Source organism: Mauremys reevesii, linkage group 10 (assembly GCF_016161935.1).
Source record: "Mauremys reevesii isolate NIE-2019 linkage group 10, ASM1616193v1, whole genome shotgun sequence".
NCBI classification, from domain to species: domain Eukaryota; kingdom Metazoa; phylum Chordata; order Testudines; family Geoemydidae; genus Mauremys; species Mauremys reevesii.
In genome coordinates, this window is record NC_052632.1 from 2,294,239 (window position 1) to 2,316,496 (window position 22,258).

Here is a 22,258-nt window from a genome sequence, read left to right on the forward strand (position 1 = left end):
TAGAAATCTTACACAGCAGAGAAAAGTTACTAAAATATTGACATGACTTTTCAGTCCAACAGGTCATTCACTGGCTACACCCAGAAAGCTGATCTGATTTTTTTTACTCTCATTTTGAACTGTACGGAGATGGGGAAAAAATACATTCTTAGTGTCCTTCAAGAGGCCTATTATCTGATCCTTAAGTAATCCAAACTCATTGCTTTGGTTTAAATAATCACATAGCCAGATGAATTCACTGTAGGTAGGCTAACTTACTTCATGTAACCTTGGCCTTGGACTATTACAATATGAAATCCAAATGTTACGTATTATATTAAGATGATCAATAAATCAACCACCATTGTCTAAATAATAAAGTAATTTTTATCTCAGAAATCCTTCTATACCTGGCTACGCTATTGTAACACCTTGATGAATCAAAGCATTAGAACATATAAGTCGAACCTATCTCATGCTCAGATGTTTGTATCTTGTTTTCAGTAAATGTTTAAATTTTCTCTCTGTGTAGTCTCCAGCTTTTTGCCTCAGAGCTGATCTTGCCAGGCAATCTCAAAATCAGATGTTGATTTGTTTATTTGGTATAGATGCAAGACAGTTAGTTGGAGAAGGGAATAGTGCAGCAGAGCAAAATGGCCAAAACAACAGGGATGTAGGAGACGAGGGAGTAGCAATGCTGATATCCTTAAAAGATGTCATCCAATGGGACGTCAGCTTCGCTAGTCTGTTACAAGACTTCTAATGCTATGGAATAATGTTGTGTCCTTGTGCGTGTGCCTAGATTCCGGAGAACAAGATGGCTGCGACCGAATGTGGGCAGGGTAGGGACCAAATCCTGGGGAATGGCACACAGTCCAAGTAACACAAGCAGAGCACTCACCCAAATGTGCTCGAAGGCATGCAGTGGAGGGATTCAATCCTCCACAGCCCATAGCTACTGTGCAGCTGAACCACAGCCGTTCTGTTGTGCAGGAAGGCTGCTGAATGCAGCCTGATGATTTCCCCTTATGTGGCACCCCCTGGCCAGGCCCCCAACAGACCCACTATATCTGCTGTCTATGTTCCACTGCAGAGAACCACCACGGCATGTCCACTGCGTTTTGAGCCTCCTATGACTTTGCAAGGCTCGCAGGATTTTGCTCTTACACAGTTTGTCCCTACATGAGATGATTTCTCTCTTCGTTCCATCACAGTATAATTGTGTTCTAATGGCCCCACGTACTGCAGTAATGTGCTGGAGTGTCTTGCTGTAGCATGCAGTTCATATATATTTCTATTTGAATAAAAGCAGATGCTTATCTAATATGAAATAAAAAAATTTATCATCTGCATAAGTAAAAGAGCCATTTGCATACCCTGCTTTTGGAGTAATTCAGGCAACACCGACAACACAATCTCCATTCCAGCTAAATGTAATGTCCAAAGAAACAATTGCAAGCGATTGAGTTTGTGTGGGTTTGCTGCAGAGGGTTCCAGCCCTTCTGAATAAGTCAGAGCTGCAATAAGTCAAGAGACTGGTTGTGCAAACAGTGGTTTGGCAGGAGTGTCCCTGCTAGCTTTCCATTGTTGCTATCGCAGCATTATGTCACTGAATGGAATCTTTTCTTACCCAAAAATATGTGGAAGTTCTTCTTTCCCCAGGAAGAAGATGGACGTGAAAAGCAAAAAGAGCAACTTTATTGTCTAAATAATGAGACATTGGAACCAGGCACCGCAGCCCGTGGTTTCACATCCCATGATTATGTCTGCTGAAAGACCACATGTAATTGGGTGCTCAGTTGTTAATGGTGTACTCCATGGGCTAAATTCACTCCGGTGTAAGTGAGAGCTGCTCCATAGAGATCAGCCTTTATACCCTATCTGCAGGGAACTCTACTGAGTGACTGTTCCATACAGTCAAAAATATGATTAACACTTTCCACAGCAGGTATCTAAGTACTCTGGTCTGTTCTTTGAAGACACCTGCAAGAAATCACTCATCCCAGAGGGAACACTGATCTCTGGTACAATTCCCCTGAAGTCACATGGATGCTACGGATTCATTTGGCCCATCTTGTTTCTTTAGCAATGAGAAGATGTTTTCAAATTATAGTTCTAGTATGAGTGCATGGAGACACTACCCTAGTCACCTAAAATTGCTATTGCTAATATAATATTTTCTGTTGCAAAACTGGGCTGATTTGTCATGACAATTCCAATCACAGATAGAGTTGACTGAATACAGCAAATGATTCATGGCTATAGTTTAAATCTTAGCACATTCCCCCTGACTGTGTGTGCACATCTTTTCTGTGCACTTTCCATGAATATTCTAGTGAATTAATTTACTGGCAGGAATGGTTGCCAAAGCAGCAAATGTTAAGCAACTATTGCAGAATATTTGTGGAGAGATGATTTTGAATTTGTAGTTATAATAATTTGTATGTAGAATCTGATTCTAAAGGTTATACTCATCCAATTAGAATAGAAATATGCCCTGTGGTCCATTTCCAAAACACCTGGAATTATAAATAGGGGATATTTGCACCAAGGAAGGAAGAAACTTCCCCTGTGGAGAGATTATCCCATAAATGACTCTTATGCCGTTTCTTGCGTCTTCCTCTGGTGCTGGCCACTGTTGGAGACAGGACAAAGGAGTAGCTTGACCCTGGTCTGGCGATCCTTATGGACCTCGGAAGGTACAGATCAAGAACTACTTGCAGGATTATTCACTGACTTCATCTGAAAATCAAAATCATCTGAGAAAATTGTGATTTCTTTGCAAACAATTCACCAACTGAAAGAGGCAAAACTAATTAACTGAAAAAATATTTGACTTATTCACTAAGTTCCTCTCAGAGGCCGGGAATGAGAGAAATAGCTGTCTATTTTTTAAAGAGATCTAGGTACTTCTCATAATGTCACTGTTTAAAGTAGCCATTCTAGCAGTAGATTCTAGTCTAATGGAGAGGGAATGGATGCATTGTGATACTCCTGTCTCATGAGGGTACGTCTATACTACCCGCCGGATCGGCGGGTACTGTTCAATGTATCAGGGATCAATTTATCGCGTCTTATCTGGACGCAATAAATTGATCCACTAATCGACGCCCATACTCCACCTCAGCAGGAGGAGTAAGTGGAGTCAACGGGGGAGCCGCGGCAGTTGACTCGCTGCCGTGAGGACACCCAGGTAAGTCAAACGAAGATACTTCGACTTCAGCTAAGTGAATAGTGTAGCTGAAGTTGCGTATCTTAGTTTGAACACTCCCCCGCCCCACCAGTATAGACCAGCCCTCATTTAACCATTGTGCTAATGCAGAAGAAGGTGCAGGGACTGGTTTAGAGTAGAGATGGGCAAACCTATTGGTGAACCTCATGTTTTCAGGCTTTGCTCGTTTGACAACCTGAACTATTTCTCTCTGTCATCAATGGAAACTTTAATCAAACCAACCACCTTTTTCCTGCTGAAAAGGAAATCTGTGCTCTCTTTAGGGCTAGAGGAACTCACCCAAAGATAGGCTGGTCCAAGAGGGTGCCTGGGGAGACTGATTTTTCATTAGATCATTTTTTTTTCTCTGACTTGGCTCAGACCTTTATTCAGAGTGGGAATGCGCAACCCATAATGTAACTGTCTGAACCAATGATGTTTGAGTGAGTCTGAAATGCGCTGGCCTGTCCCTGTGCTGGTTTGTAGAAGATGGTAGTTCAAACTCTTCAGTGTTTCCCTGAAGGGGTTTATTGCTCCATAGTGTGGGACCGTGGTCTGGATTTTCTGTGATTTTCTTTCTCTGTTCCAGTTAGTGGTGCTTCCTTCCTTCCTGCTGCAAGAGCAGCCCATTGAGCAGAGCCCATGTAAAACATGTGGGGTGGGGAGGGAGGAAACCTTTAACCTGTCAGAATGGAGTGGCTTGTACGAAGGCCAATCCCCATCAAGGATTGTCTCCAGCTAGTTTTGGAGGGATGTATTTGCTTTCCTTTGCTGTCACTATTCTGTCTTTCTGTCAATGGGCCAGATCCAGTAGCCCTTGCTCTGGCAAAACTTTCAAGGAAGAATTGCCCGAGTTAGGACTGAGTCATATTTTAGTGTTAATGAAAAACAAGTAAACTGATGAGTTACCATGGACCTGACATGCTGACCACTCTCCAGTCATCCAAAAGCTCCAAAGTGCAATTCCTTAAAGGTGGTCTTCAGAAGAAAATGAATGTGGTGGTGCCCTTTTTTTGGTGCTGTAGGACATATAAAGAAAAGAGAGGTTTTGTCACCTTCCTCCTAAAATGATTACAGTTTTTTTTTCTTGTTTTCTTTACAGTGGAAGTATCAGGATTGCCAAGTCTGGTTCTCCCTCAGGGCCGGCTTTAGCAAGTGCGGGGCCCGATTCCTACTCACCCGGCAGTGCTCCGGGTCTTCAGCGGCACTTCGGCAGCGGGCCCTTCACTCGCTTCGGGTCTTCGGCGGCACTCAAGGACCGCCACTGAAATGCCGCCGAAGACACGGAGCGCCGCCGGGTGAGTAAAAATTAAAAAGGCGCCAGCGTGGGGCCCTCTTAGGGGCCGGTGCGGGGCCCTCTTAGGCGGAGGGCCCAGTTCCAGGGAATTAGGCGAATCGGCCTAAAGCCGGCCCTGTTTTCCCTGGTTCTGTTGGAGAGCTTAGTTGGAGAGCTTAGTTGGGTGGCAGCTCTCTCAGCCTTTACCTGAAGGAGCTGGGACACCTCAACCAAGACAGCTTTTCTCTGAACACCAACCAGTCAAACAATTCCCATCAGAGTATTAGTCAGTTTCAGTAAAACTCACTTCACTTCTCAATTAGTCAGGTTTCACTTCCTTGTTCCTCTAGTTCTCCAGTCATGTCCAGTGTCTTCTAGGGGAGCCAAGACCTGAATTCTGAATGTAAAAACAAGCAGAAAATAAGACTCCTGCTGTTCTTCAAAAAAGCCTTTTGAGCCTTCTTTACATATCAAAAAATAAAAGCAACACAAAAGGATGCCAGTCAAAGTATGTTTTCTTTTGCTAAGTCTTTAAATCTGTGTTCAGTTTGCAACCATATGCTCAGCACGCTTGCTGTGACTCAAATGTCAGGTGTACCTTGTTGTTGCTGGGCCACCAGGCCTTTGATTTGCAGACTTTGTCTCTTTGTCTGATGTGCTTTCCAGTCGTTCCATGCATGTCTAGCTCTATTTTCTGTTTTTGGAATTCTCAATTGCAGAGATTTCTTTGTACTGCCTTCCTCGTTGTCTGCTATAGCAGGGCCATGTTTGTTTGCTCTGTTCCGTAACACCTAAGAAACAGGAGGGCTAGTGTGCTCATTGATGTGCCAGAAAATTCTGGTTCAGAATAAGTCTTGATCTGTATATGGTATCATGCCTGTATTAAGCATGAGAGAGCCTTGTCAGACTTCCTGTAGGTCATAGAATCATAGAAGATTACAGTTGGAAGAGAGCTCAGCAGGTCATCTAGTCCAACCCCCTGCTCAAAACAGGACCAACCCCAACTAAATCATCCCAGCCAGGGCTTTGTCAAGCCTGACCTTAAAAACCTCTAAGGAAGGAGATTCCACCACCTCCCTAGGTAACCCATTCCAGTGCTTCACCACCCTTCTAGTGAAATAGTTTTTCCTAATATCCAACCTAGACCTCCCCCACTGCAACTTGAGACCATTGCTCCTTGTTCTGTCATCTGCTGCCACTGAGAACAGCCTAACTCCATCCTTTTTGGAACCCCCTTCAGGTAGTTGAAGGCTTCTATCAAATCCCCCCTCACGCTTCTCTTCTGCAGACTAAACAATCCCAGTTCCCTCAGCTTCTCCTCATAAATCATGTGCCCCAGCCCCCTAATCATTTTTGTTGCCCTCTGCTGGACTCTCTCCAATTTGTCCACATCCCTTCTGTAGTGGGGGGACCAAAACTGGATGCAATACTCCAGATGTGGCCTCACCCATGCTGAATAGAGGGGAATAATCACTTCCCTCAATCTGCTGGCAATGCTTCTACTTATACAGCCCAATATGCTGTTAGTCTTTGTGGCAAGAAGGACACACTGTTGACTCATATCCAGCTTCTCATCCACTGTAACCCCCAGGTCCTTTTTCTGCAGAATTGCCACTTAGCCAGTTGGTCCCTAGTCTGTAGCAGTGCATGGGATTCTTCTGCCCTAAGTGCAGGACTCTGCACTTGTCCTTGTTGAACCTCATCAGATTTCTTTTGGCTGAATTCTCCAATTTGTCTAGGTCACTCTGGACCCTATCCCCACCCTCCAGCATATCTACTTCTCCCACCAGTTTAGTGTCATCCACGAACTTGCTGAGGGTGAAATTCATCCCATCATCCAGATCATTAATGAAGATGTTGAACAAAACCGGTCCCAGGACTGACCCCTGGGTCACTCCACTTGGTATTGGCTGCCAACTAGACATTGAGTTATTGATCACTACCCATTGAGCCCGATGAGCTAGCCAGCTTTCTATCCACCTTATACTTCATTAATCCAATCCATACTTTAACTTGCTGGCAAGAATACTGTGGGAGACCATATCAAAAGCTTTGCTAAAGTCCAGATATATCACATCCACCACTTTTCCCATATCCACAGAGCCAGTTAGCTCACCATAGAAGGCAATCAGGTTGGTATGGCATGACTTGTCCTTGGTGAATCCATGTTGACTGTTCCTGATCACTTTCCTCTCCGCCAAGTGCTTCAAAATGGATTCTTTGAGGACCTGTCCATGATTTTTCCAAGGACTGAGGTGAGGCTGACTGGCCTGCAGTTTCCTGGATTCTTCTTCTTCCCTTTCCTAAAGAAGGGCACTACATTAGCCTTTTTCCAATCGTGGGACCTCCCCCGATCGCCATGATTTTTCAAAGATAATGGCCAATGGCACCGCAATCACATCAGACAACTCCCTCAGCACCCTCAGATACATTAGATCCGGCCCCATGGACTTGTGCTCATCCAGTTTTTCTAAATAGTCCTGAGCCACTTCTTTCTCCACTGAGGGCTGCTCACCTCCTCCCCATACTGTGCTGCTCAGTGCAGCAGTCTGGGAGCTGACCTTGTCTGTGAAGACTGAGGCACAAAAAGCATTGAGCACTTCAGCTTTTTCCACATCATCTGTCACCAGGTTGCCCCCCCCCCCATTCAGTAAGGGGCCCACACTTTCTCTGACCACCTTCTTGTTGCTAACATTCCTGTAGAAACCCTTCTTGTTACCCTTCACATCCCTTGGTAGCTGCAACTCCAGTTGTGTTTTGGCCTTCCTGATTACACCCCTGCATGCTTGAGCAATATTTTTATACTCCTTCCTAGTCATCTGTCCAAGTTTCCACTTCTTGTAAGCTTCCTTTTTGTGTTTAAGCTCACTGAAGATTTCTCTGTTAAGCCAAGCTGGTCACCTGCCACATTTGCTATTCTTTCTGCACATCGGGATGGTTTGTTCCTGTGCCCTCAATAAGGCTTCTTTAAAATACATCCAGCTCTCCTGGACTCCTTTCTCCCCCACTTCTCCCGCACGTTAGCCTCCCAGGGGATCCTGCCCATCAGATCCCTGAGGGAGTCAAAGTCTGCTTTTCTGAAGTCCAGGGTCCATATTCTGCTGCTCTCCTTTCTTCCTTTTGTCAGGATCCTGAACTCAACCATCTCATGTTGTATCTGTACCCACTACAAGTACAAAGAGGGATATATCAGCGTATAGTATCTCTAGTTTGTTGGGAGGCAACTTTTCTTATGGCAACTGGCATGATTCTTTCCTACTTCATTGTACCTTTTATCACCATACTGCCAGACTTTCTAACTGTGCCTCCTATGTGAATGATGAATGGCCAGGTGGCCTTGTAAGATTATAGGGATAGTGTGGGCGGGGAGAAGGCAAAAGATCCGCCTGCGTGTGTACATATTTCAGACTCCTAGCTGCTGCATTATATCCATGCTAACTTAGGAACTGTACCTCTTCATACCGGGCGGGTATCTGCATAACTAATAAAGAATGGGGTGGATCAGCTGGTTCACCAACAGAAAGCACAGACTATCAGCAAGTTTTCCTCAATGGTTTTGTTCTGGAGGTTTTCAAGAGCATCATTATTGCCAAAGAGGTGCAGAAAATGGTTTTACAGCTGTGGAAAACAAAGAGGGACAACCCCAATCTGGGTCCATTTCCAGCCCGTGTTTCTCTCACCTCCCATATAATTCGCAGGTGGCACTGTTTAACGGCGTTTCTTGTACGTGGCCAGGGAGATGGCTAGTCCCCAGCCTTGCTTGCGTACTCTGCTCAGCGTGCTCTGCCTTGTATGTTCACAAGATCTAAGCAGGGAGTTAACTAGTCCATTCTGGATGGGATTCCACCTGGGGCTTGACACTCTCACACAAGTGCTGGGCTTTTTCATTCTTTCTGCTTTCTCGACTCTTTAAGTGCTCAGCACCCAGTGCCTGGTTGGTAAGGAGTGAGTTGAGTCACTGCCCGGAGCGGTAGGTCAGTATTTAAGTGCTCAATGCATAAGCATTATTGTTTGTGTTCTAATAGTGCCTTGAGGCCTGTACATGTGTGGTGCTCTACCTCCATAAAGAAAGAGACATCTCTGCCCCAAGGAGCTTACAATCTAAGCCTAAGGCAAGAGACGGATACAAGAAACATGCAGGGGGAGGAGAAGGTAACAATGAGGCAGTTGTGCTCAGTGTGGTAATCAGCAGTCCCTGCACACATCTGGCTAACCACTGAGTGTTCTGTGGGTACGTAGCAGAAGGGGGATTTTAGGGGGAGATTTGAAGGACAGTTTTGTGTATGCAGCTCCTCGTAAAATTCCACAGCAGCTCATCTCCACTTCAATTACAGCTCGAGCAGGGGAAGTCTCTATATCCTCCCACTTTGCTTAAAGCTCAATGCTGGAATTTTCTGTTTTTTCCTGGGACCTCTGCCCTGAGGAAATCTTGGTGTGCAAGTGCAGAAGGCTGAAAAAAGGGAAAGTTCAATTTTTGCTCCATTTCTCCTGTTTAAATATTTGTATTCCTGCCTTTCCACTGGAAAAGACTAACCTTGTCGTGGAAAGTTATCCCCTTGCTGGCCATCCCATGGTCATTCCTGTCCAGCAGTGGCAGTGTGCCTGTCCTGGCTTGCTGAATTTCTAGCACCATCTGTTACCCTCATTACTGAGACATCACTGATCAGAGGTTTGCTTCTACTTCCATGGCGATGCATTGCTGTTCTTGGCCTCTTGCCTTCCACCTCAGACACGGACGGTGCACTTATCTGTTGAAGGTCTGTGGTGTTTGGATTTCATTATGTCCAAATTTAATTTGGTTTTTCTGGCTCTTCCCTTTGTTGCAGTAAAATGCTCCACTGTAGGATCCATTAAAGATGGCGGGATTCAGCTGGAGCCTAACATTGTTTTCATGGATGAACACTCCATTCATGATGAGCCGCTTGCTTTGATTAGTGATCTGATGACAGGCATGACCTTGGACTTTGTTTATATTAGAGACGCCTGGTTATTTCAGTTGCATTTAGTAATCCCGCTTGATGCATGTCCTCCCAAATCCTCATGTGCCCCCCAGGTCAGACCAGAGCAAGAAACAGTAGAGCCGTGAATGATACCAACCATAAAATCTCAGGATCAGGTTCTCAGTTTGGCAGTCCCCCTTTCCTCTGTCTTACAGCTTTGTTTGGGAGACCACTGCCAGGGGGGTTGTGGCCTGGTTTATTCTCCTTTTGTACACAGGACACAAGCACCTAACACACATTCCTAATCGGATCATCCCATTTTATTTCCATATCATACATAAGCCAATAGGGAAGGGCTGTGAGGACAGATCTAGGCCTGGGCTTTCATACTCACACAGTTAGTGAGAATGCTACTATGGGAATTACATCTACCACATCTGTCTCCAGAACAGTGGGCTGGGTCCAGTTCCTGTTGAAGTCAATGACAAAACTCCCAATGAGAGTGATGGAAGTAGTGCAGGGCCCATTGGTTGCATCATCACTCAGAGGCAGCTTGAGGGGCCCAGAGGACCTAATGTAGGAGACACTCGGGTAAAGCCAGACAATCACTGGATTTAAGGCCTGATCCTATGAGGTGCTGAGCACCCTTAACTCCCACTGAGGTCAAGTTGGAGTTGAGGTCCGCACTTCCCAGTAGTCACTCAGCACCTTACAGACACATATGGCTGAATTCTGCCTTCATGCCTTGTGCGTCCCACAGTGATGTCAGCTGGGTTGCAAAGGACATAAACACGAGCAGAATCTGGCCCCGAGAACCCCACTGCAGCATTCCAATGAGGCTGCTGCGTTAGCAGAGGCTTCCAGTTTCCCCATCTCTTGGAAAGTAATTTTCAGGGATTTCAGGTTCTCGTGCCAGAGGGATCTGTGGCCTGTCAAAAGACATTGGATATTTAACAGGCAAAACTAAGGCCAAAGGAGTTCAGCTTATTCCTCAGCTAATGTTTCCAGTCACACAGATATTTCCACTTTATTGGACAGTTGCTCTGGTTCTAAATGGATGTTTACTTTACCAGGCAGTTAATGGATCTGAGAGACTTTGAATCAGTTGCAGCCTAGACTCTCCCTCCTAGAAACCTGACTCCTGGTCTGTGTTTGAGTATCTACCGGCACAACACCTCCTTGGCCCAGCGTTCTTATCTTCAGCTAGGGTGACCAGACGTCCCGATAAAATCGGGACTATCCCGATACTTAGGCGTTTGTCCTGCGTCCTGACCGATGTTTGGTCAGGACACAATTTGTCCCGATATTTCGCAGCGACCCCTCCCCCCATGTGTCCCGATATTTTCTTCCTCTCATCTGGTCATCTTATCTTCACTCCCAGCCTTCTCCGTGGAGCCACTGATTATTAAAAGGCCAAGTCCCCTTGTGGGGTGACCCACTGTTCAGCCATTTCATTCAAGAGCCCCCCCCTTGTGATAACTGCATCTGAGAGTCTTCTGTTGAAGTACATAGCTGCAGGCCATGGGAGTACAGGCCTCATTATGTTTCATGTCAGATTTCAATGGTAGCAGTGGCTAATTATGAATTATTGTTAAAAGGACAATTTCAAGGTACACTGTGTGCCCTCCCCTCCCCCGCCATTTTCTTTCTCCCTTCCTTGGGAATCTGAAAAGGAAACCGGTCTTCTTCCTAACCCACCATCGTGCATGAACCAGTTATTGTAGAGTAGCCCTTCGGTGCAGGGCTTTTGCTGCCCTCCCAAGGAAAAATCCATGGTGGGAGAAAGCAAATGAAAATCCCCAAACAACTTTGAAGCCAGGGATTGCTAGAGCTATTTTTTCCTTCGAGGGGAGAGGTTAGCAACCTCCTGGGAAAAGCGGGGGAGGTCCCACCTTTCCCCATTCCCCCAAATGCAGAGACGTACACGATGTGCTTGGAAAAGGCACCATGCCACCGGCTCTCTAGGTCTCCACATAAAGGGTCTGTTGCACTAATCTGTCCTATTGGCGCTCTCTCCCTTTGACAGCCTGGCCCCCGGCCTACAATCACACATTAGCAGGAGTTCTGCCAGAGTTGATGTCCATCAGTTAGCCACTGCCATCATTCAAATCCCTGCAGGGTCCCGAAGGAGCATGACCTAGAATGAAGCTGCTGCCTTGTTCCACTCTGTGGCCCCACAAGAGCGCTCGAGCTTGGGGAGCAAGGAGCGAAGCGTCACTTCTCTCCCACAGGTGTACAGCACCTTACGCCTGGCCTCCCATTCCTTTGCTTCCCTCCAGGCTGTGTATCAGAGAGCGCAGCGCCCATTGTTAATATTTCATCCATTTGGTCTAGAAAAAAAAAAGTTTGCAAAATTTCCCCCTAAGAGAAGCAGGTGAACTCTGCATAGAGGTAAAATGAATTCATATGTTCAGTTGGTCAAAGGTTAGGCAAACCAGCCTTGACAATATCCTTTTAGATGCAAAATCATGCAAATGGTTAACATTAACTCGTATGCACACTCCTTGCTGCAGAGATGTCCTAACCCAGTTCCTAGGACTAGAAGTTATAGATCTAAAACCAATAATGTAGGAGTTCACACAAAGAGATCTACCACCTTTGTGAAACGGCCTTGTATTTGCACCAGAAGCAAAGCCCCTGGGACTTCAAAGAAGCCAGGATGTGAATTCCAAGTCTTCACTCCATGGCACAGTCAGATGGCTCCAACTAGAACACCAGCTCGAAACCCTCTTCAGCTTTACATCAGCTCAGATCTGGATCCAAACACTGCAGCCAGCCCCAGCTCCGCCTGCGAGGAAAGTAAATTCCGCATACGCGTGATGATGCTCCATGTTCTGCGGGAATGGGTTTATTTCACAGCTTTGAAGTGTTCAGCTCTCTCTCTTTTCATCAGTTCCTGGTAGTGTTAGTGTTTGTGGAGTATTTAGTGTGTATCCTTCCGTGGCAGTTCGGCCTGGGCAAGGACAACGGCAGCATGGCTTCGCTCCACACACTAGCAAAGCAGGCGGCTGTATATTCGCCTGGTTTGCAATACAGTATAGTCAGCGACGTTGACTCTGAATACCACACGGTGCTTCCCTTAAATCTGTGCTAGATTATGTTAATTAATCCTCATGCCTCAAAGTCGCTTTCCTCTGGTTTATCCACAGTAGATTTCAATAACTTTCCAAATTCAGAGAGGTTAAACTACCTGGCCTACATTCTCTTGGATCTTGTCCATGCTTTTCAGGAATAACAGCGGTTAGGTCATGGCAGTTGTGAGTGTTCTTTCTAGTCTCCACTCGCTGGGTCTGAAAATCCTAGAAGACCGCATCTCAATGGGAGTTCTGTTCATGGAGCGGCTGGAGGAGCCGGGACATCCCTGGGCCAGAATAGCAAAATTCAGATGTGAACATGAACTTTTGCAAGGTTTGTGGAAGAGGATAGCAGAAGGTTTCAGACCCTCTGCTCTGGTGTGGGCCTCTCCCATCAAGTCACTGTTATGTTGTATACAGGAGCAAATCTTGTGCCCTACTCCTTGATATGGTTCTGCTGCATAGGCCAGGAAGGAGGATTTTTGAGTGGCCATTCTGGAAGTGCATATCCCCAGTGTGGTGGGAGAGCTAAGTTCCCCAGGGGATTCCTGCATCAGGGTGCCCGGGGGAGGTAGTCTGGATCACCCGACTCTCCCCTCAACTGCAGAAGAGGGGGCCTATGGCTGTGCAGGCTATTCCAATTACTGGTCTCTGCAGAGTGCCCCATAGTCTTCGGGTGAGAATTCCTCCAACCTTGCTCTATGGAAATCCCCACTGCCCAGCACGGTTACTTAGTCAGGGCACTAGCTGATGATTTACCCTACTGTCTAGCTGAAATGAGTGGCTTCCTGCTTTACTTTATTTTGTAGCTACTGGCATGACATTTTCTTTAAAGAAACCCCAATGGTCCATATGACTAGGGGACAATGAAGCTTAGTTAACTTACTAAGACTGAGCTAAGATTAATATTTTGAGAAGGGCTGGTTGAAAAATGGTATTTTCCATGAAAAGGTTTTGTTTATTTCCAAATTTCTCATGAAAACTTTGGATTTTTCATCTAAATGAAAAACTTTGTTTGCTGTTCCCCTCTTTCTCCTTTCTCTTCATTTCACCCTTTTATTCCACTAGGAAGGGAAGGGGGGGAGAAAGAGAGAAAGGTACAGCACTACCAAACCCCCTGAACTAAAAGCCCAAATGCTTTTGATTATATTTGAAAAAAAAATGTAAAACCTTCAATGGAACAAAATTTTCCATAAATATTTTGTATAGCTTGAAAAGCCTTTTTTTGTTGACAAAACTTTATGATGAATAAATTTCAACTAGCTCTAATTGTGAGTCATTTATTTCTGATCCATGTATTTATCTGAACATATTTACTCAAACCTCTGCATGGCAGATAATAAAATTCTGCTTTTTTTATTTGAAAAGGTGGCTTCATTTAAATTAATGCATTTCTGTCATTACCATAAAAATATTATTCACTTGAAAATAAAATTAAAAGTTTGTTCCACAACCATGAATGGCCTGGATCATATGGAGAGTTTACTGTACATTTCTGCAAAACTCTTAGTATGAATCCAGATCTTATCCCCTGTCCAGAACAGTGCATTGTTTGAATAACTTACTATCACCTCTACATACCCAGTGCTGCTGACACAGCCTACACATGACTAACTAAGAACCATGTCTTTAAGGAAAAAATTTTAAACCTTTATTTTAGAATCAAATGATTACAGAGCCCAATTATTCTCTGGAATAAATTGTATTTGTTATTAGTTCTTTATAAAAGATGCCATGGAACCATAAATATGAAGGCATTTCTCTTGTGTCTTTAATGCCATCCTTAATTACTGGTAGTCTGGTTGTGTACATCTGCTAGGTTGGGGGTAACTGTGGGAAAGGGTCTTGGAATGCATATTGGCATTGTGAAATATGCATTGTGTGCGGCTCTTACACCAAGCTTCTTTTGCCTACAAGGAAACTTGTTGCATTCTGAAGGTAACAAAGAGAATATAAACTGCCCAATCTGATCCATTCCAACTCTGAGTCTAAAGCTACCTCCTGGAGGGATTTCTCAATAGATCAGTACATAGATAACAATAGTTCCACGCAAAAAAACCCACTGTACCATGACAATTTTTCCTTGTCCAAAAAAGCCTATCTTTAGTTTATAATGTGTTACTCCAAAAAATGGCATGTTAAGCTTCTGTGTAAATCTTTCCACGTTTGGTAATTAGCTGCCATAAGCCACTGCCAAAACACAGTAGCACAATGGATTTTAGGAAAATTTGCTGACACACAGTTAAACCATTTTGTTTGCTTTGTTTCCTCTGTGGGAAATATAGGAAAAGCCCACTTATGAATATTTCAAAACTTAATGCTTAGCCTATGTAAATAGCCTTAAGGTCAGAGAGTTATCATATGGGATAGTGCACTGAAGAAGTTTAAAAAAAAAGATTGTTTAAATATGCTCATGTTTTTATGTTTATCAAGGAGGACTACAGTGCACAGATTTTTGGCTCTGATCTTTGAAGAAGCTGGGATGTGGATACAAGCTCTCACAGTGTTTGGAGGGGAGTCCAAGGAGATATTAGGTGCCAGAGTTTTATGGCAGGCAAAATTACAATATTTTGGGGTGCTGGGTTGTTTTGATGGTGGGGTACAATGGGAGGTGAGATGAGTAATGTAATTCTCTAAAATGGAGAATGTAAGTGTACTTTTGTCTGACATTTTACAAGGAATGTGAAGGTTGGAATGTCAGCCTCTTGCAGTTTCTTGTTGAATGAACTAAGATTCTTCCTCATTTTTATATTTTTGGATATTTTTGGTTGATTTTGATTTTTTTACTCTTTTATCTATATGTGCAATCACTCTCCTGTTTGAAAGGAACTTCCCCAAAACCAGCCATTTGAAACATTTCCTATTGTTTTTAACAATTAAAAATGTGAGAAGGCAAATTTTGGAAATCATAGCAGTACAGTGTTGAGTATTAAATCTTTTCCCCACAGACCGGAACTTCCATAATGTTATTTAGGATTATATGATGCATCTACATAATCATGAGTAAATTTCAAATGTACATGGAAACAAAGAAGAGGCCTATGAAATCCTTAATTAACATTTTGCTGTTTTCAATTCAACTGAATCGATTTGTGAACCTTGAAAAGATTTGCCATTAAGTTCCAGCTAGATGCATGCAGACGCCTTGCTGTTTCTATTTGCATTTGATTCATGGACTAGGAAAAAAGAACCTTCTGTTTGCAAGTGTTCAGTTCTTTCAGCCACGGAAGTTGTTTGTGGGCTAAATCTGATGCAGTAATTTTTTAGGTAACATTTTTTGAGCAGAAATCAGAGCAGTTATATAATCAGAGCCACTACTTCATTATATCAAGTGATGTCCAGAAAGATCAGACCGGCTACTTCACAATAAAAACTTGAAGTTTTACTTTCCAAACCATGTTGTTTAAAGCACCTGCACCCCTCCCCCAAACAAAACAACCTCTCCTCCCCACAAATAACAGGAGAAACTCACTCTACATGGAGTGCTGTCCAATACACAAACTAAAGTAACTGGCCAAACAAACAAATGGGGCTAGATCTCCATTTTCTCTAGCAAGCTCCTGAGCACATGACAACCTGGCTGCTCAGGTTGTGTGCTGGGATTTTGGGTTAACAATCAAAATAGCCAACGTACAACTACAAGGAGTTTTAATGAGTTCAAGAATCACTGAATTTTATTACAAAGCTATTCCAACTCATTTGTCAATGAAACAATGTATCCACTATAAAACACAGTGCATGAGAATGTTGCAGCGTTCAGTAGCTTGAGGATTTACTTATTTTGATTTCCTGAGAATCCGGCGCCCACTTTGCAGTTTGAAAGATGGTGTGTTCTTTTCTGATCTCTAGTTCGGTGCAGTGGGGTTGTTTTGGGATCACTACCCAGTCTGGAGCCCATCGGTCTGGACAGAACTGTATTCATGAGAACAATGATTTGTTTATTACAGGACTGACCCCTGGAAAGGCCAATGAGTTTCAAATCAGGGCCCAATCACAGCAGCTGAGGGTTGGGCTGCATTGATCTCTTTCCAGCTCTGATCAGTGCAGTGATAACTACTGCCTTAAAGTGAAAACTCCCGAGCTTTTGGACAAAAAAGGTGTGACTTGCTCAGTCAGAGGCTATGTTTGCGGCTGGAATTGAATTTCTAGGGCTCGCTGCAGTGGCATCATCAAACTCAATGAAAACTGAGCACAGTTGAAATGCCCTGATAGGAAAAGTTGGGTCTGCATTTACCTCTCGATCACCCACACGTCTGATCTCAGAGATTTTCTAACAGGCAGCTCTTGAGATGACTATCCAGGGAAATACTGAGCCCAGCTTTGCCTCGTGAGAACTTACCAATGTATCAGTACAATATTTGCATTCACATTTAGTGAGGCTAATCCGAGGGCACATTTAAAAGATTTGCTCTGTGCTTTTGTCTCTGTATTTACCATACGTTCTGTTTCCTGAACCAGCCATGTGTGTTTTGAACTTCTTCAAAGCCTCTTCCAGCTCTTAGTTTCCATTTCATTTACAGTTTCCTTCATGGCAACCTGCCCAATTATTTGTCCTTCCGTGGTTCATAGGCACAGCAGCAAAAGGAGATGGGGAAATACCCATAGGGCCTGATCCAAGGCCCTCTGAAGCCAGTGGTGGTCTTTCCATTTGGCTTTGGCTCAGGCCCTGTGTGAGTAATGAGTTGTTTTTTGCTACCTAGGGACATTCTGGCACATTGCTAATAATATAACAATGCAGCACCACAACTGGGCTGTGAACAATAGTAACAGTTTACAGAGAGCAGAGGAGGGAAGAGCTGGTCCCTTAAGACATAATAGGAAGCCTAAATTTAAACCTAAAAAGAACTCAGAATGTCTCAATGGCCCTGGACATTTGCTGTTGGATTTCCTCTGGTCTATGGGAAACTGAAGGGTGGTGCTTGTACAATTAGGTTACGAATGCTATGTGAACATACTAGCTACATAATTACTTGTTTTTTCACCCCCACCCACTATGGTACGTTCTTTTATTACTATGTCTCTGTTTGCCAGGCAGGTTTTGTTTTCCTCCAATGGTCTAGTCTAACTCCTTTGTAATGTCAGTGGAGACATACCCATTGCTTTCAGTGGAGAGTGGCTCAGGTGCTAAACATTTTGGGTGAAATGCCCTTGACTTCAATGTGGCCGGGATTTCACTCTTTAATGCTCTGTACAGTGTTAAGCATCCAAGGTGCACCAAACTGGTGGTCGAAAAGACCCCAGAGAATCAGTTTACCTTGGTTATTGGTTTGACAATACAGAAATATGAGCGCCGAAGCAGGAGAGACATACTGAGTGCCCATGCAGAGGGGGTATGCTGAAATAACTAATCTGGAATAATTATTCTGGAATGGCTATTTTAGTAAATTTCCAAGTGTAGACAAGCCCCTTAATATCCTAAACATTGTTTGTGACTCTCCTAAGAGAAAGCTGAGAGTTTGACAGTGTGTCTTCTTTTAGTCAAGTCTTTTGGAGATATTTGTATCCTTTTTTCATATATTTTTTCACCAGACTCTGAAACAAGACATTACAACAGGTCCTCCAGCAACTTGGTCTACCAAGAACATTTTGTTGAGGACATGTTCTTCCAGTTGTAAGAAATAATGTCTAGAAACTCCATCCACTGGGGTGAAATGCCCTTGATTATTCTGTAAAACTGGCACGGAATCAAATGGAGGCTAGGGTGACCAGACAGCCAAATCAGGATGGGAGTGGGGGGTAATAGGAGCCTATATAAGAAAAAAAACCCAAAACCAGGACTTTCCCTATAAAAGCGGGACATCTGGTCACCCTAATGGAGGCAAAGTGACAAAACTATATAGGAAAAACATGAATTCCCACCTATGTCTCTAGCAAGACTAGAATCTGTGCAGCATCATGCAGTAAGCATCCCTTTAACTACACCCATCTTCTCAGAGCAAGCGTTCTTGTGCAGTAATTCAGGGTTCTTATTGTCACTAAACCACAACAGAGCAGAACCAAGGGGCTTGGCTATATCAAAGCGCTGGCGTATGGAACAGATTTAAAGAGCTGTCTTACAGCGAAGCAATGAGCTGGAGAACATGTTCCCAAGAGAGGCTGGAGTCAGGTAGTATTAGGATATTTCAGCAAAAGGTGGATGACCTGGGGTTTAAAATTAAAAGGGAAATATTGTGATTGGAGCCTAGGATAGCTGGCCAGCATGACTGCCTTTACAGGAGGCTGGGAGGGGATTTTACAATGATATTGATATTGCTGGCTATAAGATTTTATTTGTGCAGGAGTTGTCTTCTGACACCACTTTTTTTTTTTAGGTTTTATAACAAGAGGCTGGAGACAGCAGAGCTGTCATCATACCATTCCGGACAGGATGGGTCCCTGGGCTGCCTCTGTTCCTGCCCTATTATGTAAGGGTCACACGATCCATTTCCAATCAGGAAGCAAAAATGTGTCCCATCCCTTCCCTGTCCAAGCCCTTTATATAATAGCCACTGGCTCCCAGTACACTGCAAAATTCCTGCCTTAGACGAGAGAGAGAGGTTACTTTCCATTCATGTACAGTGGAAAATGTCAGTGAAACGTAACCCCAGCTAGAATACCCCAAAGATGTTCACAGTATTTTCAAGTGACACTTGTGTAGGTACTAAGACAGATCCTCCGCCCTCATCCCATATTACAGCCTAAACTCAGCTGCTGCAAATGAAATATTGCACTTCAGGAGAGGAAGGTTGGAAGGAAAAGCAAAGAACTGGGAACTTCTTAGTGCCAGTTAGACTATTGATTCAGATGGAGGCAGGATCAAGCCCATTATTGCAGCCGGGATTATGCAACCAAACATTTTCACGATTGCTAACTAAAACAGAGTGGCCAGAAGACCTGCAGAATGGGCTTCTTAGATTCTTGCTGAGGTGAATTAGCTGGCTCTCAGTTGTGGGATTCATCCCCCACTCTGTTATAAATGATGCGTACATGGTTTGCAGCGTTGGTCTTCAAAAGAACCTTTCTGAAGTAATCAACCAAAAGCATCTTTTAGTGACAAATTGGTTGTGTCTTGTAGCCCATGAAAGCTTATGCTCAAATAAATTTGTTAGTCTCTAAGGTTCCACAAGTCCTCCTGTTCTTACTGCATATCTAGCCTGAATCTTTAATAAAACAAAGTGCTACCTTGGTCTTTATTCTTTATATGCTATTAATAGCACATGTCCTTTCAGAAGCGCTGAGTAAGAACAGTTGCTATCAAGGTGAGAGACCAGGAAGAGCCTTGCTCAAAAATAACAACCCCAAGAGAACCCCAAGAGATCCTGGTGTTGGACCAGGAGCTAATAGCAGTGGGCAGATGAACCATTTGAGAAACCCTGGGGAAGAATGAAAAATTCAGATATTGTTGAAATAATTTCTGCTCTGTTCTAACTACTTTGAAAATGTCTCGCACTTCCTGTTCGTCCCTCGTTCATTCATCATCTTGGGAAGCGGGGCCTCCTGTCACCCATGAAGGGGAGTGCTGGGAGGCACCAGTGTTCGTGGCTGAGGGCGTTATCCAACAGCTCCCAGTCAGACTGTAGGTGAGATGTATTTTCACTCTACACGCATGAAGACATCCATCCATCACGAGTAACAGAAACTGTCTCTTTGTGCAGAACATAGTAAAGACCTGCACATTGTGTGAATGTGCACAGCTTGTAAACCATTGTCTATGTCATGTGCATGTATGTAACCACTGATATGGGGATACCAATACCATGCTAAAATACCTTTTTTACAATATGTTTGAAATAGTCAGTTTCCACCTTGTTTGCAGTTATGGCTTTGGCTACGTTGAGTAGGGACCATGTATTCATATTCTAGTAATCTGCGAGCCATTGTAATTTTCACAGAAACTAAGCAGAGCTGCAATTTCACCTTTCCCCATCGTACAAACAACATGAATATGGCCAAGGAAGTGAGATGAGACTGCTAAGAATTGTGGCAAAATAATTAGTAATTAGTTGTTCGCCAAATCATTGAGAAGAAACTCTATATTCAGTGCAGTCGTACTCAAGGATCATGACCTATAAACATCCTAGCAGCACAGGACTGTAGGATGAAGACAAAAATAGTAATGCAAACAATTTCATTTTAACATTCATCTCAGTGAACAAAATTAATTTTACAATTAATTACAATTAATTAATTAAAACTTTTGTTTTTCTGTCCCTGTTTTTCTATTGTGATTCTTTTTTTTAATAAATAAAGGTAAATTGGCTTTTTTTAAAGTTGCCCTTAAACACTTTTTGAGCGACCATCTTTGTTATTACTGAGACGTTTTCAGTGTATAATTATTTTCATGCATTTTCAGACTCCCGTTGGCAGTTCTCATTCTAGTAATGCCCCTGCAGTGCCTGTATACTGATAAAAGAAGGTCAGAAAATAAGAGAAATTTAATACAGTTGTTTGGCTACAAGAGTCTAGACAGAATGTTGCTATTTAACTGAGCAAAGCAAGTTAATCCATTTATAAAGTTTGCTCCCAGTAAACACTTGGCTTCTCTTCAACAGGAAATGATGAACTCTGAACTCATAATGCATGGAAATATTTACATTTCAATTTATTTTTTATTCTTGTTTAGCTAGAAAAGCCCCCTTCATTACAATAGAAACTTAAGACCTGATTTCAGCAAAACACTTAACATTTACTGGAGAAAATCTCTTCCTTAAAATCTTCATTAGAATTAAATTACCAAAAAAACCATGGTGCACCTGCTGGGGCTCGGGGCTTCATAGGAGTGGGGCTGAAACCCCAAGTCCCAGCTGGCGCCTCCTGCAGGGCTGAAGCCCCGACCCAGCAAGTGTGACCCGGCTCTCGAGCTTTTGAAGATTGTCATATGCAGCTTGCAGGGTCAGTAAGCTTGGCCACCTCTGGTGTATAACATCAGCCCTGAGAATGGTGCTTACTAGAATAGTATCAGGAGTAGCCATGTTAGTCTGTATCCATTAAAACAACGAGGAGCCTGGTGCCACCTTAAAGACTAACAGATTTGTTTGGGCATAAGCTTTCATGGTTAAAAAAAACCTGGTTCATCAGATGTATGCATCTGAAGAAGTGGCTGAAGAAGTGGGTTTTTTTACCCATGAGAGCTTATGCCCAAATAAATCTGTTAGTCTTTAAGGTGCTACTGGCCTCCTCGTTACTTACTAGAATGACTGACTTGAGCTGTGAGGTCATTCTAAGGAATCCCACCAGCCCCTTGAATAAGTCGTGAAAAAAGCTCCCTTTCATTTTGACATCACTCAGTTGGCTGTCAAAGCTCACAGAGGGAAAGAATCTGTCCTGCAAGCTTCACTGAACCACATACTGAGTGTCTGAATTTGTTTCAATTTAATGACAAATTAAAGTGGCATGATCTACTGGCTTTTTAAAAAACTAAAACAATGATTGCGTAATTGAGCGTCTACAGGAATCCTTGGGGGGAATATATTGAAGCGAGGCTAGAATTTCACTAAACAAGCTAATAATAATAATAATGATAAAAATTCCTGCTATTGATTCTCAATGTACAGTGCTAATTTTTTTCATGTGTTATTTATTAAATCATTACACAGAGTGCCAGTTGAGATTTTATTTGACAATTGTATTTAGTAAAAGACATTAATGTACAGTTCTGCTCTGAAAAATTGACTCTATAAGCAGGATCATGGAGCTGTGTGTTAGTGACACCAGTTCTGATATGGTAGGTTTACAATAAAGAAGATGGCTTTTCTAGCTATCATCGCTGTAAACTCATCCTGAGCTCCTGTCTTGATCA

At 43.4% G+C, this 22,258-nt stretch overlaps 1 long non-coding RNA gene across 1 annotated transcript in view; it reads left to right on the forward strand.

Moving 5' to 3' along the window:
* LOC120373058 overlaps positions 1-20,660 on the forward strand; it is a 40,329-nt gene extending 19,669 nt beyond the window's left edge. Inside the window, exon 3 of the long non-coding RNA XR_005585350.1 lies at positions 18,792-20,660. This is a non-coding gene — a long non-coding RNA (uncharacterized LOC120373058). The remainder of the gene's footprint in view (positions 1-18,791) is intronic.
* The last annotated feature ends 1,598 nt before the right edge of the window (positions 20,661-22,258 follow it).